Source organism: Sinocyclocheilus grahami, unplaced genomic scaffold, assembly GCF_001515645.1.
Source record: "Sinocyclocheilus grahami isolate Dianchi unplaced genomic scaffold, SAMN03320097.WGS_v1.1 scaffold36.1, whole genome shotgun sequence".
In the NCBI taxonomy this organism is placed as follows: Eukaryota; Metazoa; Chordata; class Actinopteri; order Cypriniformes; family Cyprinidae; genus Sinocyclocheilus; species Sinocyclocheilus grahami.
This window is the reverse complement of record NW_015505215.1, coordinates 2,607,611-2,613,610: the sequence shown is the minus strand read 5'-3', so window position 1 is coordinate 2,613,610 and position 6,000 is coordinate 2,607,611. Positions and strand designations below refer to the sequence as shown.

The 6,000-nt window shown below is 35.7% G+C and overlaps 1 protein-coding gene across 3 annotated transcripts in view; it reads right to left on the bottom strand.

Moving 5' to 3' along the window:
- LOC107581571 (glycerol-3-phosphate acyltransferase 1, mitochondrial-like) overlaps positions 1-6,000 on the bottom strand; it is a 35,796-nt gene that overhangs the window by 28,875 nt on the left and 921 nt on the right. The window lies entirely within an intron of this gene.

The following is a 6,000-nucleotide window of genomic DNA, read 5'->3' as shown; positions in this document are numbered from 1 at the left end:
CACTGTTTCCTGACATCATCCGCTTTCGGAAGCCCAAACAAAGACGTTTGGGCACGGAGGTGAAAAAAACTGCGTTTCAGGCGGTCGCGCACCAGACGAGAAGCGCAGCGTCGCGCCACATCTTTAAAATTCAAACACATTATATCCTATGAGTGTAGGCACACCGGCAACGCCGTTCGGCATCTGTCCGCGGCGCCCAGCTACGTCGTGTTGTACTTGTAAGAATGGTTCTAGACATGCCGAAAATTTTACGCTACAGCACAGCAGCTCTTCTTCTTTGTTTTCTCTGATGCACTAACTCTGCAGCAGCACTTCTTCTTCGTCGTCTCGTCTGATGCACTCACTCAACCAAGCGCTCTAACCACAACCTCGCCCCTCCCCACCCCCCAACCATTCGAATTTCTGTAGGCGGGAATTATTTTTAATGATTCTAATTCTAATGAGCCGCTTTGTGATATCACAAAGCCCTGAAACCAATGCTGTAGTCCAAACGAGCCATTCGTTGTAGTTCTTGAAAAGGGATTTTTAAAAAACGAAATATCTCCCTTTGGAGTGGACTTTGAGATTTGTAACTTTCTAGATCTTTTTTATGCCCACACATACACACTACACACTGACTAAAATGAAAGTGAAAAAGCATAATAGGGCCCCTTTAACTTGAGCGAAGTGTTTTTAGAATGGAGCGCAACAGTCAAACACATCCATGTTTACACAGAAAAAACTATGGAAAAGCAGCACGATCGAATAAAAAACCTGTAAAGAACTACTAACTTATGTCTGATATTTCAAGTTTTCAAGTTGACTAGATAAAAATCGTAAAAAAATCGAGATAAAATTTTTTAGCAAAATCGTCCAGCCCTAGTAGATACCTAATATTTTAAAGAAGCAGAGAGAGAGACGTTTTCTTCAGTATTGTGACGCACATTTAAGTGTAACGGATTGACGTAAAAAAATAAATAAATAAAGTAGCAGCAGCCTAGGCCAGGGTCTTGCTTCTATGCATCGGTTACTGATTGGATTTTGAAACGTGGCACTCAAAAAGGGAGGTCCATTGACTGGGCCGGTTTAAGTGGACTAAATGTTTAGAGGCGTCCTGCATACATCACCAGAGAGAAGTCTGTTGTTTTCATCTGAAGGTCCAGTTATGATTTTCTGATTAAACATTACAAGGTCAACAAATTTTAATTGTTCACAAAATCTATAACATGCATTTAGAAAATATGACTGAATTTTTCATTTCATGCTGACTTTAAGTGTCACATTTAAGTAAAACAAAAAGAATTTAGCAATTAGAGGAGGACAATTCCTCTATCCAACAGTTTTAAATTTGAACTTATTTAACTGTAGTAAACATATTTACTTAATTTGCGATTAAAATGTTATTTATCATTTTTGGTTATATGATTTTGTTTCTTGAGAGCAGGGGCGGGTCTACGTGGTGGCCAGGGGTGGCACCGGCCCCCCCTGAAATTTGGCTGGCCACCCCAGGTGCCCCCTCCCCTACCAGTTGTCTTGCAATAAATTTGTTTTTAGTATTTATAACTGCATCTGGCAGTGGCGGATCCTGGCATGTGTAGGCAGCTGCCTAGGGCCGCTTTTTTCTCTTCTTTATACTTAACTTTAGGCGATTTCTATAGCGTGATCTTAATGACAAATGTCGAGATAATGGCATAATGTTACGCGATCCATGTAATGCGCGAGCACGAATCTCCACTCGCACGCAGATTTCCTTCACTCACACAAAACTGGACGTCTGCTTTTAAATATACATGGTTCTTTTATGAATTGTCTCTCTCGCTCAGATATACATGTACGCTCAAACATTGTCCCCGCATCACTGATGACCAGAGGAGCTTTTTTTTCTAATTCAGTTGAAGAGTAGGCTTTTCTCACTAAATGGAAGCAAGCTGATTATAGTCAGCCTTCTCTAGTTATTTATTTTATTATTTAATACTTATTTTAGTTAAGTGCTTAAATTGTAAATATACATTTATTAAATTATTTTATTTAGTGCATTTGTATTGTTTTTGTATATAGTTATGCAATAAAAGCATATCAACCAGGTTCCAGAAATAATCACTGAGGGTGCTTCTGAAATTAGTGAGGGTGCTCTAGTCTTAATGCACATTTTCACATATTTTGTCCCATCTATTGCTATGGTTATCACTATGTCAATCACTGCTACTTCGAGAGCAAATCCAGCATAAATATGCGGATGTCATTCCCGAAACTTTGCAATGTGTGTGTGGCCGAAAAACAAAGTTTACATTTTAAATGGATTATAAGCCTAGAAAACTCGCAAAGAGCACTCTTTATACCCACTAAAAAGCTGTCACTCTTTGTTCATCGCGATCTCACAAAGTTCTGTTATGACCAATGAATCTCATACTGTACAATTAATAAATTATTAGCAGCGTGTATACTGTATGTTATCATGAAAGGATTAGATTGTATAACTCAGCACGGAACAAAAACTGGCGTGCTGCAGCCTTTAGATATGAGAGAAACCCAGCATATTCATGAGGATGATGAAAGTGTTTTCACTTGAGTAAAGCCTTGAAGTCCTTTTAAGTGTTTTTCTTAATTGAATATGTACAATTTCTCATATGTTAAAATTTATTTGATTTTATTCAACTCAAAATTTTGTGGCGTAGCATTTAAATGATAATTTTGCTACCATTTCTGCTTGAACATGTTACACATATCAAATCAATTTGTGTTATACATTTTCATTTTAATTTCGCAACTTATAAAGCATTCAAATGTGCATGCAATTTACATATTAAGACTACTGTTGGAAATGGCAAATGTAAATTATAAAATTTAACTTTCATGTTACTTTTGTACCAAACTTTGCATGTATGGGTAATGGAAAATGTAAATTTAAATACAGAAATACATTGCCATTTTGAATATTGCATTGCCATTTTGCATATTGCATTTTAAATTGAATTTTGCTACCTATATGCTTCCATAGTCTGGCTCTGTTAGACTCTGTTATCATTCAGATGCAGATTTTAGTTTATTTTTCAGTTTACATTAATATTAAATTTTTTCAGTACACAGTTTGTCTTTTTAATTTTGATGTGTATTTAATGTTTATTGCTAAAACATTGCAGAAAAAATCCATAATTAAAACTACTTAAACACAAGAACTCATAAATGACAAAACCCATAAAAAATATCTGTAAGCAGCGATTACCTGGGTTCAAGCGTTTTAAGACTTTTGAGCAGTTATAGACATTTTAAGATGATTTTACCCAAAAAGGCTGAAAAATCATAAATAAAATCACTAGAAATAGTATTTATTGATTTATCAGTGTTGACAAATAGGTGGCGCTACTCCCAAATTGATGTGGTGTGGTTAACTAGGGGTGACGATGACACACACATAGTTTGGTGCCAATACGCCAAAGAATTGCAGAAAACAGATACATTTTGGCATTTTTCATGTCTCCTGACCCCTAGGTGGCACTGTGCCAAAACTGTACAGGTATCCTCAGGACATGGATGTCAAACTCCAAGTTTGGTCTGAACACCATAAAGCATTGAGGAGATATAGCTATGTGTGCACTTTGGCGAGCTCTTTGTCAAATTAATTTGTGCGTTATTCAAGAATGGTTAAGTCTTTTAAGTCTTAAGTCTAAGTAATATTTACTCACTAGTATGCGATTTCGGATGCACCACTTGTTTCTGCAAGGACAGTAAATTCAAATGTAATATTGTGCTGACTGTGCATGCGGCTCAAGCGGTCAGACTGTTCTTGGCAGTTTGCTCGAGCTCAACGTGGTTGAGTTGACAAAGACTCAGCATGCAGCTACAGCACCTTTTCTGATGTGTTTACTTTTCATGTGGCGTGAGAATGTGAAAAAGCTACGCAAAATCTGAGCGGTCAGACTGAAACGGATTTCCAGGAATGCGATTTGAATAGGATTTCAAAATGGAGTTGCAAAAATCGGATTTTATATAGTTCGTTGCCGTTCAGACTATCTAAATGATCGGATTTCAATCGGATTTGCACAAAAATCGGATTTGGCCTGACAGTCTGAACCAGACCTAGGATTAGGGATGCACCGATATGAAAATTTTGGCCGATACCGATAACCGATTATTCTTTATATTTGAAAGTCGATAACCGATATGTTGGCCGATAAATCTATATCCAAATTGTTATATACTTTTTGAGAGCCTGATTACAAAAAAGGTCTCATCATTAAAAGCCACATCCCAAACACTTCAACATAAGCAGCCTAGTTTGAACGGTGTACGTTTTAAAAATATTTTTACTCTCCCATTACCAAATTTAGTCATAAAAAAGTCTTACAAATAAATAAAATAATGCATAAATAATGCAAACAAGTCACTGGACATCATTACACGTGTAAAGAATCAAAATGAATGCGCCATAGATCAATAAAACGGGATGTATACGGTTTGGTCTGCACGATCTGTTTTACGGCAGAATAATAATAATAATAATAATGATAATAATAATCGGTACAATTACAATAGACTTTAACCCCTAATAAACAGATAAAACGGCTCACATAAATTTCTGTCTGACTTCCTAAAGGTTGATCTTGAGCGCCGTCTGTGTTGCCAGACGTACGATAATTATGGTATTTGTACGATAATTTTGACCTCTGTACGATCAATAACGAAAAAAATCCCATAATGTACGATAATTTCAGAAAGTGTTTTTTCCAAAGTCAACCTCATCAAAACAAAGCCATGAAATCGGCTCATTACAGATGCTCTAAATGGGTTGGTGCACACCTCAGGACCCTCAACATCTGGCAACACGCAGGATTCTGATGACAACGACTCGGAGATGGAGTTTGGACCTTCCCACAAGGTACGCCTATGGCCATATGATTTCCGCGATGCGGAAAACACTGATGGAATTGCAGAATCCAGTCAACGGAATTGACTGTATAACGCGGAATGTCACGGAATTTGTCTTAACTTAAATCGTGATATGGACTAGTATCTGTAAATATTAAGCCACACAAAGGCTATTTAAATATAAATCCTGCATGTTCGGTGTCTGTCTGAATCATAGTCTATGGTCTGAATGAATGTCACGCGGTTTTGTTTACTACACACATACTGAAGCGCGCGTGACGCTCGCGGTGATTTCAGCATCTGCCTTCTCAATAAATAGGTCATAAATACATGAACAACATCCCCAGAACTGCTCTGAGAGTCCAAAATATATAGTTTCTGCCAGAAATGTATTACTATTGTTCAGTAGAATGTACGTACAACTACTACTAAAATTAAGGAATAGTCACAATATTTCTTCCATGTTTTAATTTTAATTCCCCTTTGTTTGCCAAAAAATTTTATTTGTTTAATTTTCATGAATTAAAAGATCAATTAAATGAATGTGTTAATTTATAAAAACTACTTTTATTTAAAACTACTTTTATTTTATTAAGTATGGCATACTTCATTCGATAACCAGAAAAATTTAAATACACAACGCAGAATTTCTAAAGAAAAAAAACATTTCATAAGGCTATAAATAAAAGTCGTTTTTATGCATTCAAATAATTAGATATATTAAAACACAGAATTTGGTAACAACGAACAAGGTGAAAAAATAGAAAATTTCATAAGACCCTAAACATGTAATTTTTGTTCAACTTTTTAATAGATTTGATGTAGGGCTGCACGATAAATCGACCCCTAATTTGATGTTGAATTGTATACGTTTCATTATTTAATTAGACGTGCTTTTGATTAATACAATTTTATTTAACCATTTAAAAAAGAGTCCAGAAAAAAAAAATGGGGAAAAAAAAACAGAATTAAAAAAAAATGTACATTTGGAACTTAAAAAAAATCAAGGAATTTGGGGAAAAAATAAAACATATTTCATAGGGCCCTAGCATTATTATTTATTTATTGTGGTCATTTGAAGGTTGTGTCAAAAAGTTGTTGTTCTAGTCTAGTAGATAGATAATACGATCATTTTGAGCTTCTGGTACCATACTT